The sequence below is a fragment of the Anomaloglossus baeobatrachus genome, chromosome 2 (genome assembly GCF_048569485.1).
Source record: "Anomaloglossus baeobatrachus isolate aAnoBae1 chromosome 2, aAnoBae1.hap1, whole genome shotgun sequence".
Lineage (NCBI taxonomy): Eukaryota > Metazoa > Chordata > Amphibia > Anura > Aromobatidae > Anomaloglossus > Anomaloglossus baeobatrachus.
In genome coordinates this window covers 180,406,700-180,423,941 of record NC_134354.1, presented here as the reverse complement: position 1 = coordinate 180,423,941, position 17,242 = coordinate 180,406,700, and the positions used below count along the sequence as shown (strand labels likewise).

Genomic DNA, 17,242 nt, shown 5'->3' with positions numbered 1-17,242 from the left:
AGCTTCTATCCGTGCCATAGGTTCAGGACATCTATAGAGGAATCTGTGGTAAGGAACGGCACCACCGCCCCCTGATGACATCCTGTTGCAGGAGGGGTGATTGGTGCTGTGGGGAAGTGAGTGCAGAAAAAAAAATCAGAAAAACACAGTTTTAAAAAAATCCCTAAGCTTTAATTTTTTTAATACTTTTGTCCATAATAAAAAAGGTCAGCACCTTTGTCCTCCGAGTAGTAATGGGTCAATCCGGACTGTAAAAGTCCGTCTCCACGCGGTTTCAAAAGTTCTCAGGGAACTCCGGCTAATGATCCGGATTTGGCAACTCGAGAAATAAAAAAAATAGTAAAATAAAAAAAAAATCAAGCGCTTCATACCTACTGAGTATCCGGCGCGGCTGTGACTGCTTTCTGGCTACTTATTCTTCTTCCGGGGCCACTCATTTACATTAATGCATATGCACTGTTTCCCCCAGCCCACCAGCAGTCATGGAGTCTGTAATTGGTTGCAGTCTGATGCGCGCCCAGCCTATGTGACCTTGTGTCTGGCTGTTTGCAGTCACAGACCCTCTCTGCTAGTTACTGTAGATTGGAATAAAAATAAATACATAAAAAATTTGGTGTACGGTCCCCCCATATTATGATACCACCACAGATAAAGCATACAGCTAAAGGCTGCATTCCCCAGCCATGCGCTAATCTTGGCTGTGTATCAAAATAAGAGAACTGCATGTAGCTTTTTTTTTTTTTTTTTTTTAAACATATAAATAATTAAAAAAACTGGCGTGCGGTCCCCCCCAATTTTCATACCCAGCCATGATAAAGACCAACAGCTGGGGGGCTGTTTTTCTCAGGCTGGGGAGACCCATCCTTATTTAGCCCCACCAGCCTAAAAATAGCAGCCTGCAGCTGCCCAGGAATGTTGCATGCATTAGATGCGACATTCTCAGTACTTTACTTGGCTCTTCCGGATTGCCCTGGTGTGGTGGCAATTGGGGTAATAATTGGTTAATAACAACTCACAACTGCCACTAAGCCCTAGATTAGTAAATGGAAGGCGTCTATGAGACCCCTTCATTACTAATCTGTATGTGAAAAGAAATAAACTAACACTGAAAAAGTCCTTTATTAGAAATAAAATACAAAAAAAACCTCTTTCACCACTTTATTAACCCCAAAAGCACGCAAGTCCGACGTAATCCACATGATATCCCACGACGATTCAAGCTTTTACATCTGAAGTCACAGTAAGTGGCCATAGAACATGACTGTCCGCTGTGAGCTTCAGGCAGTGAGCTGCGCAATCAGCAGTGTCTTCACTCAGGTTACTTGCGGTCACACCTGGAGGTTCCCACGGTTCTCCATCTGTGACCGCAGGTAACGTCATCTAAGGAGATGTCATTAAACTGAGTAACCTCTTAATACAGAGCCACAAAATAATCTGTATTGCACTCTAGTGTCATGGTGATTCCAGACTCTATTCACATTGCAGAGTCTGGCAGGCAACCTGATGCTTCTTAGTTGGTCAGCCAAAGTCATGCTTCGACTGTTTTGTGCTTTCTGCTCTTCGGTTTAGCAGGAGTTAATTTCTCCTGGCTGGTGAATGGCTGATGGGGGTCACAGGTTCCTGACGTCCTATCACAGCCACCCCTGCCATGTAAAAGAAAGTGGAACCTAGCCTCACATGTCAAAGATAGCTCTAGCGTTATCGGGCTTTGTGCGTGGTGACTCAGTAGTTTGTGAACTGTTGTATGCTTTTTGGTGTGCAGTGAAAATATCCTTTTTGTTTGCTTATTTCCTCCCTGTACTTTATTTCTCCCTGAACACATATTGTCGCTTCCCCTGTGTGTGCTTGCAGTGTGTTCGAGCTTTCGTTTTCCCATGTCTGTTGGTATTTGTGGGATACTTTACTCCGGTCCCAGCCCCCCCCCCAGGGGGTGGGTGAGAGGGGATGTTAGACCAGAACTGCTCAGGAGTCAGAGTTACGTTGGCGGTCCAGGCCTGGCTACCATTGAGCCTACCCTTGGAATAAGGGACAGTTTAGGGCCCCTAGTCTGATGGCCAGTCTAGGTGCCCTTACTCCTGGTTGCCGTGTCATACCTATGACATTTACTTGCTCTAAAAACCTGCTTCCTTTTTCTGCAATAAGAAGAGATCCTTTGTATTTTCCTCAAAGATAAGATCTACTTCTTCAAGAGACCAGTGACTTATCCGGGTCTGAACATTATGGGACTTGCTGTTGGTGACTTATGTGGCATTCACACTGCAAGATAATCATGAACATGTATTGTTAAAAGTGCTCATTTCATGATTATATTGCAGTGTAAATAAGCTGCTAATCATAAGATGAATGAGTAAAATACTGGTTCGTCAGGTGAAATAATCTGTTGTGCAGCATAAATGGCAGTCCATCATCCTGTGTAAACAGGACTCACACTGCAGAGAACTATGGAAGTCTATGTGCACTGAGCGATCCAGTATAGATCACTCAGTGCGCATCTCTTTGCTTTGATCAACCTGTGTAAGCAGGCATTAAAACGATTGCTGGCTGGTAAAAGTTTACTGATCAGTCCTCTTATTGTGCCACCGATTGGTTTGTATAAACGGATTCTTAAAGCTTGTGTTAGCAGAGAGAGGTCTTATGGCAAAGTCTCTATTCAGTTTGGCTTCCTCTCGACCAAATCTGCTTCAGATTCTGGTCTCTCTCATGTTTACGTCCCGCTCATCTCCGCCCCTCCGCTTCTATTGGCTCCCTGCCGTGTGACGTCGCTGTGACGCCGCACGACCCGCCCCCTTAGGAAGGAGGCGGGTCGCCGGTCAGAGCGACGTCGCAGGGCAGGTGAGTGCATGTGAAGCTGCATAGCGATAATATTTGCTACTGCTGATATCACAAGATATCGCAGCTGCGACGGGGGAGGGGACTATCGCGCCCGGCATCGCAGCATCGGCTTGCGATGTCGTAGTGTGCAAAGGGCCCCTAAGAGGGGGGGGGTTAGCTCTTGGCAGAAAGTGTTACATGCCAATCCTGTCATGGTGGCATAGTGTAAATGAAGAATTTTACTTAGCAATAATTTGGTTTTCATTAGTGCAGCATGACAACAACATTGTATTCCCATACTTCATTGTCATTTTTTTTATCTTCCATTAAATTTGATCAGATTGAGCATCCCTGGTGTCTGATTTATTTGAGAAAAACACTGTAGGAGTGAAGAGATTTTTAACTTCTGCCTTTTTTGCCTGTTCTTATTTGACCAGTGGAGCAATCTATCGCTGCTTGTCAAGTCATGGTAGATTTAAAGTGTATTTGTCACCACATTTGACCTATCTAAACTATTAATATGGGCACACAGGTTACAGACTGCTGAAAAAAGTCATACCTGTATGCTTCATATCAGATGCCATGTTGTGGATAAATCATCTGTTATCACTTTATATAAATGAGCTCTTCCAGGCTATGGGGCGGATGCTGACTGGATGATAACTCTGCCTCCAGAGATTATTTTACTCAGAAGGAGGATTTGCCAGTGTAATGTGTGATGGTCATTCTCTGATCTCACTGCACAGCTGTGTGTTTAGAACTGACACTTCTGCAGGGTCCTCTCTGCTTCAGCCTCCATCTCACAGGCAGACAGTGTTGAAATATTGTTGTAATAAAGCAGAGCTCAGGGAGCTGCTAAAAATGTGTTTGCAAGACGTCAAATTTAATTTCTCCTGTTCTGTGTCAGTTACTTGTCTCACATTGGTGATGCCCCTTATATTTTACATAATCTCTGGAGGTGGATGATCTTCTAGGCAGCATTCGCCCCATAGCCTGGAAGAGCTCATTTATATAAATTGATAAAAGATGATTTATCCATAACAAGGCATCTGATATGAGACATACAGGTATGATTTTTTCAGCATTCTATAACCTGTATGTCCATATTAATAGGTTAGATTGGTAATATGTGGTGACAGATTTCTTTTAAAAAAGAGCAACTCATCAGTAGGTAAACTATTACCTTTTGCACCAGCTCTTCTATCTTAGTGAACTGTTACTCAGTAATTACTATTATATACTCTAGAAAAATGTAAAAAATAGTAACTGAATATAATAGCTGAAATCAATGCCGTATCATACCTAGTGTAGATTCCATTCTCTGGACCTAATTTAGTAAGGAGCACCTCTTAAAAGCGTTGCCTGGCTTTGGGCACTCTGTATTATGCGGATACTCTGGCGGCGGGAGCGAGCAGTCATGTGATCACAATATCGGATTTGCATATTTCCAGCCACATTCTAATTAGACGTATCCAGCCTTGCTCAATTCACTTGCATTGAGCGAGAATAGTCCATCTAGTCAGCACGTGACCTCATGATTTCAATTTTCATACTTGTGGTCACATGCCCACCTCTTCCGGCATTGTAGAAACCTCACAGCGCTGAGTGCATGCAATGTGCCAAATGGCTTTCTTTCTTATTTATGTTTTTTTGCACAATATATTTCTTATAAATTATATACTTTACTATCTAGTTGTTGCTGGATTACCTTTTTCTTGATTAGAATGGACGTGTTTCACCAGTTGATGCAGCAGAATTCCCTCTTACCTTTGCACTTTTGTGCAATTGAGAAAGCACTCGAAATATACTTTAACAAGTGTCATAAAATAAATTGACTAATTTACAATAGACATGCATGTAATATATAGTTATTCACTTCTGAATTTTCCTTTTATCTTAGAGGTTTTCCCATACAAAGTTCACATACAAAGTCCTAAGAGGCTGTATACTGCAATTTAAGCTTCTTTGCCCTGTTTCCACCCAAAAAGTAAATATTTTTTTAATCTCTTTATTGGGTTTTAGTCTTACAATTCTGAGTTGCTCAGTTCAACAAATCAACAGAAATATAAATTACCATATAAATAATTATAACATCAAGAAGGGGATCTTACCTCCCCCTCACTGAGTACCATATATCTATATATCGAGTGTAAAAAAGTCTGGGATGAGTAAATTGGTGTCCTCTAATACTTCAAACTTTTAAAATTGTTGGAATTTTTTTAACTCTTTTTTTTCTCCTAATATTGGTGGGCTCTGGGCATTATCACATGACCTATTTTTCAGTTTATTGAAAACAACTCCAAAAAATCCATAAAAGTGTATTATATGTATATGTTACCGGCAATGTGTAAAAACAGGCTTTCTATAGAATACACAGACAATGTATACAATGCCGAAAATGGGTCGTCAAAGTATGAAATACAATGTTCATACATTGGGGGTGGTCCGTCCAAAAGAAGGTGGACAGAGCAGGCAGCAGCAGATCTGTGACACTGGCTCAGTTGCCCTTGGCATCCAAAAGTAGGTGGATAGTGCAGGCAGCAGCAGATCTGTGAAACTGGCTCAGTTGCCCTTGGCATTAAAATGCCATTCTAGCCTCCCGTGCTGTAACAAATAGTCAGGAATGACACTTCTGATTCCATTTTTTTTTCCCCAGCAAAGATATCCTGTTGTTCATTTTGCATTTCTTCTTTCATGTTTTCGATTGTTTGTTACTAAAGACTTAAGGATACTTTACAAACAACGATATCGCTAACGATATATCGTCGGGGTCACGGTGTTCGTGACGTACATGGGAGCCGGCATCTGACAGCTGCGGACGCTGGTAACCAAGGTAAACATCGGGTAACTAAGCGAAGTGCTTTGCTTGGATACCCGATATTTACCTTGGTTACGAGCGTCCGTAGCTGCTAGAAGCCGGGCTCCCTGCTCCCTGCACACGTAACTAAGGTAAACATCGGGTAACTAAGCGAAGCGCTTTGCTTTGGTTACCCGATATTTACCTTGATTACGAGCGTCCGCCGCTCTCAGGCGGGGGAGAGAGAGAGGAGAGAGAGGGAGGGGGAGAGAGGGAGGGGGAGAGAGAGACTGATCACGACAGGCTGGTTTCTGGGCATGCTCAGTAGAGCAAGCAGGATCCTGTCTATCAGCATACCAGCGTTCACATGCGTTTGCGTGCAGTATAGTCAGGATACAGTGAAAAACAGTATTTGGACGCAGCTCAAAAATGCTACAAGTAGCGTTTTTGAAAAAAGTTAAAAAACTGCAAGTCGCTGGATCCTCACTATAACGCACGCAAACGCATGTGAACGCATGTTGACGCAAGTCCATTGCGAATGCATTGAAATGAAAATGCATTTGCACTGGATCCGTTTTTGCGTTAAAAAAAACGTTCATGACTCATGTTAAAAAAACGTAGTGTGAAAGCAGGCTTAGGCTGCTTTTTTGTTTGTTTTTTTCAAGAGGGAACAGAGAAAACAAGTATAAAAAACATGCTAACAACATGCAAGAAAAACGCTCTGTGTGAACATTGCCTTATGCTTATCAATCAAATTCAAAGTTGATCTGTGCAATACATTTCTAAGGAAGGAGGGGTTCAAAAATAAGGCCTTATTCACAAGTATTTCACAAAACAAGTATGGATTGCAGTTTATCTCTGTCAGATGACCAAGACAACGTTGAGAATTTTACCAGTGAGAGAAAAGGACTTTTTTTCTCAAGCAGTGTAAAGACTTCCAGACAGTCACCTGTTTTCTTTTGAATTTATCATTGTCCACTGTGAACTGTGGTAACCTCATGATGTCACCGCTTGTTACTGCCGCCAGCTCTCATTCTACCCTCTGTGAGACTCAGCTAGTGTGAACTCTGGTAACCTCATGACGTCACCGCTCTTCATGGAGTGCATCATGAGACCCAACAGTGAGTGCTGTTACAGCCTATGGGGCTCATTCTCTGAACATTTTCCATAGAATGGGTGACTGGTTGGGGAACGTCGTGGGAACTCCATGTGGATTACGTCAGAGCTGCATGGGAGATCTTTTGGGTATAAATTGGTGAACAAGGAACTGTGTCCTGCCCTTTAATTCTCTCTGTTTGTGTCTTTCAAGTTTGCTTTTGTGAACCACATTGGATTTGTTGGATTACTTCGGAACTTCATGTTTTGTTTTGTTGTTCTTTTTTTTTAAATTAAATTGGTGAATTAGGAGTAGTCAGAGGATGTTTTTTCAATAAAATATTTTTTTGTGTTTTTTTTTTTCGTTTTATATCCACTGGGTTAGTAATGGCTCTGTTTTATAGACACCTTTCCATTGCTAACATTATTATTACTAACCCTTTACTTTTATTACTAACATTACTATACAACTGTCATCAACCCCACAAGTATTACCCTGATTGCCACCGCAGCAGGGCAATGGAGAAGAGCGTGAAAAACGGACGAGTGCAATGCGAGAAAATCTCACATTGCACTGTGACCAATGTTTGTCAATGAGGGAGAGCAGTTAGTCAGCTTTTCTCACATCCAGATTCTGGATGCGAGAAAAGTCGTAACATGCTGCAATTTTCTGCGAGAGCCGTATGACTTCCACCCATTCAAGTGAATGGGTGCGAGAGAAACATTGGACTGCACTCAGATGTTATCCCAGTGCAATGCGATATACGCACAGGCTAACAATGGAGTAGATGGGGGGATTAACCCCTCCTTCTCCTCTGCAGCGCCCGCCCTCAGCTTCACAGCTGTGATCGGGTCACAGTCGCATGACACTCGGCTCACGCTCGCAGCAAAACCTGAGCCGGCTGTGTAGAAAGCCGTGAGCACCGCGATGACGTCATCGCTGTGCGCGTCGCTACAGATCAGCTGACCGGCTCAGAGAGCAGAGAGGAAGACATCGGGAAGCTGCAGGGGGACGGCTCCACACACGGTGACGGCTCCACACACAGTGACGGCTCCACACACGGTGACGGCTCCACTCAGCGGCGCTGCAGCTGAGACAGAGAGGAAGATGATCGGTGCTGCAGGGAGTGAGGAAAGGTGAGTATAAACGTTTATTTTTTTTTCTGTGCCACAGGATACAGGCCATATACCAGGATGGGGGTATTTTCTGAGCAGGATAGATGGGGATATATGAGCAGAATGGATGGGGGAATATGAGCAGGATGGATGGGGGAATATGAGCAGGATGAATGGGGGAATATGAGCAGGATGGATGGGGGAATATGAGCAGGATGGATGGGGGAATATGAGCAGGATGGATGGGGTATATGAGCAGGATGGATGGGGGTATATGAGCACAATGGATGGAGGTATATCAGCAGGATGGGGTATATGAGCAGGATCATATACAAGGCAGGATGATCATTACCAGGATGGGGTACCTTAGTAGAGAATTTGGGGACATTACTCCCATAACAGTGTCAGCAGTAGATCCTCGCCCCATAACATTGTGTCATTACCACATTTTTTGGTTAAAATTTTATTTTCCGCCTCTAAAACCAGAGTGCGTCTTATGGTCAGGTGCGTCTTATAGTCCGAAAAATACGGTACCAAAAAATGATGCACAACAGCACACTGTGACTCCTTCTGCACCATTATAGTCAATGGCCCCATTGGTGTAAATGCACAAATCCCATTTTGCGTGGGGAGTTTGATCATAAGAATATGGAGAATAACGCAGTGTAAAAGGCCCCTAAGATTTGTTAATTCCACTGTAAAGAGTCAATAGGAAAATTTACTTTTTTGCAGACATTTTTCTTGTCTTTGAAAAATGTTGGATGAGAAGATAGGTCCTAATTATTCTAACTTTCTCACTGTAATATCAACAGTCCTATAGTAAATTAGGTGAGACTTTGTTTTTCACCATGTTTTAATTCCGGACTCCTTGAGATAATTATTTATTTGCAGAGCAACAGTTAAAATTAGAAGCTGATCTTGCAATAATAAATAGGAAAGCGATGAGCCAGCGATCCCAGCAGCGTCCGGCACATGTGCGCAGTCTGCTGAGCAAGCACAAACATGAAAGTTCAACACAGATGGAAGGCACAGCCCTGCAGTCACTTGTAAACATAGCCATTAAACAATACAAGTCACAGTAAGACACATAGGATCCTTCACTCTATATTACAGCTATCTGTGCCATACTGTAACGCCCTTGGTCTTTATCAGTCCTGTATTTTACCTATAGTTATGTATGTTACAAATGGATTTGATTAAACTATGGGACATAGCTAAACTGAAGCAAGTGCAGAGGAGAGCTGCTAAAGTTTTAGGGGAATGGGTGAGTATTAGGGATGATCGAATACCTCGATTATTCGGCTTCATGAATATTTTCCGAATACCTAGCTACTATTCGACTATTCGCGAATATTCGCAATATAAGTCTATGGGAAACCTGAATAACAACTACTCGGTACTATTCAGGCTTCCTATAGACTTACATTGCGCATCGAATAGCGGCGAGATGTTCGGAAATTATTCGTGAAGCCGAATATTTGAGGTATTCGATCATCCCTAGTGAGTATCAATGCAGGCTCATAGTTAGTTAAAGGGGTGGTTCACTACTCAGCATTAGTTGCCACATCTCAGTAAAACTCACAGGGAAGTTTTTTGTGCTAAATACCTTGTGTAGTACATTCTGCCTGAGTGGCACTATTGCAGGCCACTCAACGGCATCCAGTGACCCCAGGGCTCCGTGACTTCTGAGATCCGGTGATGTCACGTCAACTTCTAGTTGACCCGACATCATCGAGACCAGCCCCAGTCTCCCTGAGTGACTGGGCTGTGGATAGAGATTCAAAAGTCGTCACAGCCCAGCATTTCGCATGCTTTCTACTTCGCTGCAGAGCGCAGCAAGCAGGAGCGATGCAGTGCTGTAACAAGTGATGAAACTCCTCCCACAGCCCAGTCTTTCAGGGAGACTGGGGCTGGCCTCTGATGTCAGGTCAACTGGAAGTTGACCTGACATCACTGGATCTCAGAGGTCATGGAGCTCGGGTTCACATGATGGGGTGAGTGGACCGCAATAGCACAGCTCAGAGGCAGATTGTACTACACAAAGTATTTGACAAAAGCCTTCCCTATGAGTTTTACAGCGATGTGGCCACTAATGCTTTGTAGCGAACCACCCCTTTAAATAGTAGCTGAACTGCAGTTTTTAGAAATGAGCACTAAAGAATGAACAGAGCACTATTGTAGTGATGAGCGAGCACCACCATGCTCAGGTACTCGTTACTCGATAAGAGCAGTTTGATGCTCGGATGGATGCGACTCGAGCACCTGAGTGTAATAGAAGTCAACGGGAACTCCAGCATTTTTCTGGGAAAATGCTCGAGTCCCCCAACTATTCTTAACGAGTAACGACTACCCAAGCATGCTAGTGCACACTCACCACTACTGTGCTGTTCATTTTCATTCACCGTTTGCATTTGACCGGTACCAGAGCTGAAAACAGCAGATTGGTTGGAATGTCTTAAGCGGGCTTTACACGAGACGACTGATCGTGCGATGCATCGTCGGGGTCACGGTTTTCGTGACGCACATCCGGCACAGAACACGACGCTGTCTCGTGTAATACCTCCTAGCGAGGCAGTATCGCTCACAAATCGTGAGTTGTGTACTCGTCGCTAGGTTTCATAAAATTGTTTAATTAAAATGGCGGCGGTTGTTCATCGTTTCTGTGGCATCACACGTTGCTCCGCGTGACACCACGGGAACGATGAACAGCAGCTTTACCTGCCTCCCGCGGCACCCGACTGCTTAATGGAAGGAAGGAGGTGGGCGGGATGTTTACATCCCGCTCATCTCCGCCCCTCCGCTTCTATTGGCCGGCTGCCGTGTGACGTCGTTGTGACGCCGAACGTCCCTCCCACTCCAGGAAGTGGACGTTCGTCGCCCACAGCGAGGTCGTCCGGAAGGTAAGTACGTGTGACGGGGGTTAAACGAGTTTGTGCGCCACGGGCAACTAATTGCCTGTGACGCAAAAACGACGAGGGCGGGTACGATCGATCGTGCTATCGCACAATTGGTCATCTCGTGTAAAGCAGGCTTTATATAGAGCTGCCACCAATCTCATATTGATGACCTTTCCTAAGGATAGATCATTATAATTAGATGTATGGACAACCCCCTTTAATGATCTGTTTACAGAAAGGCCTGCAACGATGATAACCGGGCATCTACATCTACATCTAGAGGAAAAATGTTTTATCCAAATCACAGATTGCAATTCTTTACTATGCAATCAGTGAGGCTGTGTAACTCTCTGCCACACAATGATGTAATGGACAAATTCAAGGAGGGCCTGGATGCATTTTTTGAACAATATACCGTAGTATTAAAGGGAACTTGTCATGTACAAAACCCTATTAACCTGCAGATATGGGTTTAATCTACAGGTTAATGGTGTTCTGACGCTGTACGGCTGCCCCAATGACGACTCTCTCTGCTGGGAGGAAATAATTTCCATTTCTCCCAGCATCTTCGGGCTTTCAGTCATAGGGGCTCGGTTTCAGTCACCGATCAGTACAGAGTGAGTGGTGGCTGAAACTGCGCTCCGGGCACTGACTGTCAGCTGACTTTGCACTGATGCACTGCTGAGATGGCTGACTGTCAGCGCAGGTGCCACTTACAATACACTGATAAAGATCATTTCCTCCTTCCACTGGGGATATCTCAGTGCTATTAACCTGCAGATTAACCCCATATTTGCAGGTTAATATTGTTTTTTGCATGACAGATTCCCTTTCAAGATTGTGAGAATGAAACTGACCCATGGATTTATTCTGTTTGCCCTTACATGGATCAATTAGCATCTGTGGCATATTTTTTTTCTCTTACTTCCTTTGGTCCTCTCATTAGGGTTAAAAGTTGAACTTAATGGACCTGTGCCTTTTCCCAACCTTTAAAGGGTTGTGCTCTACTGGACAACACCTAATGAATGCCCCCAGTATGCTGAACAATTCCATTTCACTGAACTGTGAATGCTGCAATGTCACGAGGTGAACGGGTGACACGCTGCTCAGAACGGAGGAGCGGTATTGGTCCAGGAGGTGATTGTGATTTTGTTTTATTAAGCACACGGAGCATACAAGACTGGTTGTCCACAACCACTTTAACAACTATGAAATCATATTGGTATATGATTGTTGGACTAATCCAGGGCTGACCAATGTGTGGCCCATGGGTCACATCCGGCCCTCAGGCTGTTCCAGTCTGGAGCGAGACTGAAAATAGTGGCCTGCAGGCCAACACCATGCCCTACCCCTCCACCTGCCCCCCGTCGCTCGTTTCCCTATATCCCCTTTATCTGGATCCTCAGGATGCACATAGAAGTTCTGCCTTCTACCAACTAGCGTGAGGCACAGCAAATGCGATAACATCACATCATCGCATGTGCTGTGTGGAGCATCAGTGCAAGGGAGGCCAGGGCAGAGTACAGGAAGAACATGAGCGCAGGGGTGCGATTCAAATTTTTAACAACAGGTTCTCTGTAAACCCCGCCCATTTGAAAACCACACCCATTCTGTAACCACACCCATTTTGTTAGCCACACCCATTTTCACGCACTTTCCTCAACCAAAAAATACAATTAATTTAAAGTAATATCTCCTTCCTCTCCTATACCTTGACTCTCCTGTCCAGTACAAGTTGTTCCCGTCACTGTCAGTCGTATTGTATTAAATGATTTTTCTCATCCCATGTGTCTCCTTTCACCCTACAGATTCCATCTCCCATTATGGCCTCTTTCCCCTTCAGATCCCATCCCATTATGGCTTCTTTCCCCAGCAGATCTCATCCCATGTGCTCCTTTTCCCCTGCAGATCCTGTCCCATGTGGCTCAGTTTCCCATATACAGTTAGGTCCAGAAATATTTGGACAGTGACACAAGTTTTGTTATTTTAGCTGTTTACAAAAACATGTTCAGAAATACAATTATATATATAATATGGGCTGAAAGTGCACACTCCCAGCTGCAATATGAGAGTTTTCACATCCAAATCGGAGAAAGGGTTTAGGAATCATAGCTCTGTAATGCATAGCCTCTTCTTTTTCAAGGGACCAAAAGTAATTGGACAAGGGACTCTAAGGGCTGCAATTAACTCTGAAGGCGTCTCCCTCGTTAGCCTGTAATCAATGAAGTAGTTAAAAGGTCTGGGGTTGATTACAGGTGTGTGGTTTTGCATTTGGAAGCTGTTGCTGTGACCAGACAACATGCGGTCTAAGGAACTCTCAATTGAGGTGAAGCAGAACATCCTGAGGCTGAAAAAAAAAGAAAAAATCCATCAGAGAGATGGCAGACATGCTTGGAGTAGCAAAATCAACAGTCGGGTACATTCTGAGAAAAAAGGAATTGACTGGTGAGCTTGGGAACTCAAAAAGGCCTGGGTGTCCACGGATGACAACAGTGGTGGATGATCGCCGCATACTTTCTTTGGTGAAGAAGAACCCGTTCACAACATCAACTGAAGTCCAGAACACTCTCAGTGAAGTAGGTGTATCTGTCTCTAAGTCAACAGTAAAGAGAAGACTCCATGAAAGTAAATACAAAGGGTTCACATCTAGATGCAAACCATTCATCAATTCCAAAAATAGACAGGCCAGAGTTAAAATTGCTGAAAAACACCTCATGAAGCCAGCTCAGTTCTGGAAAAGTATTCTATGGACAGATGAGACAAAGATCAACCTGTACCAGAATGATGGGAAGAAAAAAGTTTGGAGAAGAAAGGGAACGGCACATGATCCAAGGCACACCACATCCTCTGTAAAACATGGTGGAGGCAACGTGATGGCATGGGCATGCATGGCTTTCAATGGCACTGAGTCACTTGTGTTTATTGATGACATAACAGCAGACAAGAGTAGCCGGATGAATTCTGAAGTGTACCGGAATATTTCTTTCAGCCCAGATTCAGCCAAATGCCGCAAAGTTGATCGGATGGCGCTTCATAGTACAGATGGACAATGACCCCAAGCATACAGCCAAAGCTACCCAGGAGTTCATGAGTGCAAAAAAGTTGAACATTCTACAATGGCCAAGTCAATCACCAGATCTTAACCCAATTGAGCATGCATTTCACTTGCTCAAATCCAGACTTAAGACGGAAAGACCCACAAACAAGCAAGAGCTGAAGGCTGTGGCTGTAAAGGCCTGGCAAAGCATTAAGAAGGAGGAAACCCAGCGTTTGGTGATGTCCATGGGTTCCAGACTTAAGGCAGTGATTGCCTCCAAAGGATTTGCAACAAAATATTGAAAATAAAAATATTTTGTATGGGTTTGGTTTATTTGTCCAATTACTTTTGACCTCCTAAAATGTGGAGTGTTTGTAAAGAAATGTGTACAATTCCTACAATTTCTACCAGATATTTTTGTTCAAACCTTCAAATTAAACGTTACAATCTGCACTTGAATTCTGTTGTAGAGGTTTCATTTCAAATCCAATGTGGTGGCATGAAGAGCCCAACTCGCGAAAATTGTGTCACTGTCCAAATATTTCTGGACCTAACTGTAGCTCTCATCTTATGTGGCCCCTCTCCCCATATAGCTCCCATCTTATGTGGCCCCTGTCCCCATATAGCTCCCATCTTATGTGGCCCCTCTCCCAATATAGCTCCCATTTTATGTGGCCTCTCCCCATATAGCTCCCATCTTATGCAGCTCCTCTCCCTGCTCCTTGCATCTTCGGCTCACAGCGCTTACTTACCTGCTCCAAGCACCGGCGGCCTCTCCTCTGTCTCACGTCCTCCGCGGCTCTCTGCAGACTGATGCTGGCAGACGGCAGTAGGAGGAGCTACCTCCCCACGCTGCCGTGACCTCTCTGCAGCGTCAGCGCGTCGCTGCTTGCCGGGTCAGGGAGCAGACAGGCGCCACTGAACCCGGAAGTGCAACGTGAAGGTACGGGGATTCATTTGTGTTAGAATCTTAAAGACACTTACACAAATGAATATAGGGAACCGGATCGCCGGAGCTGTTTCTTGCCGGTTTGGGAAACCGGCTGCTATTTTAGCAACCGGATCTCCCGAACCGGACAGAACCGGCTGAATCCCACCCCTGCATGAGCGAGGGTTTTTTTCATGGTATGAGATGTCTGCATACATGTAGAAAGCTTTGCGGGAGCTCATACTATTTATAGGGGTCTTAGTGGGAGCTCAGAAATGTATATAGGAGGCTATGTGGGGCTCTTAAGGTATTTATGAAGATATGTGAGGGCTCATGTTGTATATAGGAGGCTATGTAGAGGCTCATACTGTATTTAGGAGTCTATGTGGGGCTCATAGTGTACTTAGGAGACTATGAGGGTTCATACTGTATATGTGGGTTATGTGGGGGCTCATACTGTATATAGAGGGGCTTTATGGGTGCTCACATTGTATATAGAGCGGCAGCGTGGGGGCTCACATTATATATAGAGGAGCTATGTGGGAGTTCATACTGTATATAGAGGGGCAGTGTGAGGGCTCATACTGTGTCTAGGGGCTTTGTGGGAGCTAATACTGTACTTAGTGAGGCTATGAGGGGGACTCATACTTTATGGAGGTGGCTATGTGGGCTCTCATACGGTATATAGGGAGTGGTCAGCATATTTAATTCTGCTCAATATTAGGTGATACAATTAATATAAAATAAAAATAATTAACAAGGTAATATTAATATTGATCAGAATTAATTTCAGCCTTTTGCTTTGGCCCACCACACCAGTCACGGTCTCTCATATGGCCCCTCGGTAAAATGAATTGCCCAACCCTGGACTACATTAGTTTTCATTGTAATCTCATAAAAAGAATCTGATATTTGTGTTCAGCCTAAGAGCAGCTTCCTACTGCTGTGATATGGCATTATATACTGTATATAGACATAAATATTCTGTATCTGCTACGATAAACAGCGTGTGTATGGCTCTATCATTATGCCAGAACTGCGCTTTCCATGCCTGTTCACTCACAATACAAGAAGGGTTTTAGTGCCAATCATACTATTCAAATCCGCTTCTATAAATATGCCAGTTCCATCCCTGTCTGCTCATTTAAATAATCCCGTTATGCAAAATTAAATCTCATTTTCCACATCAGACCAAAACTTTGAGCACTTGTATATCTAATGTGCTGTTGGCATAGCATATCCATGATCTGTCCAAAACGTTGAGAAAATGTCTGCACCCCTAGATATACCTTTTTCTTGAGTTAGATAGATACATTCTCGTAAAAACAGGTGCATTTTAGTTTGAGATGAGCAAATTTTTAGTTTTTTTAGTAGAGTAAATTTCTCCAAAACAGAATCTTTTAATGGGCTCTCTTACTTCAGTCTGGTAATGCTCTTATACCCAAATGAGACGAGGAAGGTGAGATTTCTTGTAGTCTGCTGTCAGCACTCAAGAATTATGTCCCTTAAAGAGGTTGTCTTCTACTTTTACATTGATGGCCTATCCTTAGGGGTACTTTGTACACTACGACATCGCAGGTGCGATGTCGGTGGGGTCATGTCGAAAGTGACGCACTTCCTGCGTCGCTCTCGACATCGTAGTGTGTAAATCCTAGATGATACGATTAACGAGCGCAAAATCGTCATAATCGTATCATCGGTGTAGTGTCGGCGAATTCCATAATTACGCTGACGCGACGGTCCGATGTTGTTCCTCGTTCCTGCAGCAGCACACATCGCTGTGTGTGAAGTCGCAGGAGCGAGGAACATCTCCTACCTGCGTCACCGTGGCTCCCGTCGGCTATGCGGAAGGAAGAAGGTGGGCGGGATGTTACGTCCCGCTCATCTCCGCCCCTCCGCTCCTATTGGCCGCCTGCCGTGTGACGTTGAAGTGACGCCGCACGACCCGCCCCCTTAATAAGGAGGCGGTTCGCTGGCCAGAGCGACGTCGCAGGGCAGGTGAGTGCATGTGAAGCTGCCATAGCGATAATATTCGCTACGGCAGCTATCACAATGATACCGCAGCTGCGACAGGGGCGGGGACTATCGCGCTCAGCATCGCAGCATCGGCTTGAAATGTCGTAGTGTGCAAAGTACCCCTTAGGATAGGTAATCAATGTCTGATCAGTCGGGGTCCGACACCCTGCGTCCCCACCAATCAGCTGTTCTCAATCCCGGTGGTGGCAGCAGGTAGCCGGACATTCTCAGTACCGGAGCTGTTCCATCTTCTGATAATGGCCGCGTATTGCACATCCATCTCCCATTTCAATCAATAGGAGGCGGATGTGCATTATCCGTCCGCGGCCGCTATCACAAGATGGAGCAGCTGCGATACTAAGCATTTCCGGCTGCCTACTACCGCCGCCGGGGCAGAGAACAGCTCATCAGCAGTGGTGCGGGGTGTCGGTCCCAGGCCAAAGGATAGGCCATCAGTGTAAAAGTAGTGAACAACCCCTTTAAGGTGGCCATAGAGCTGAAACAACAGGTGCCTGACAGCTATCTTTCCTGGCCCTTCCATCTGA

At 44.5% G+C, this 17,242-nt stretch overlaps 1 protein-coding gene across 4 annotated transcripts in view; it reads left to right on the top strand.

Annotated features, from left to right (window-relative positions):
* Nucleotides 1–17,242, top strand: part of LOC142288327 (uncharacterized) — a 936,281-nt gene that overhangs the window by 113,309 nt on the left and 805,730 nt on the right. The gene's annotated exons all lie outside the window — the stretch shown is intronic.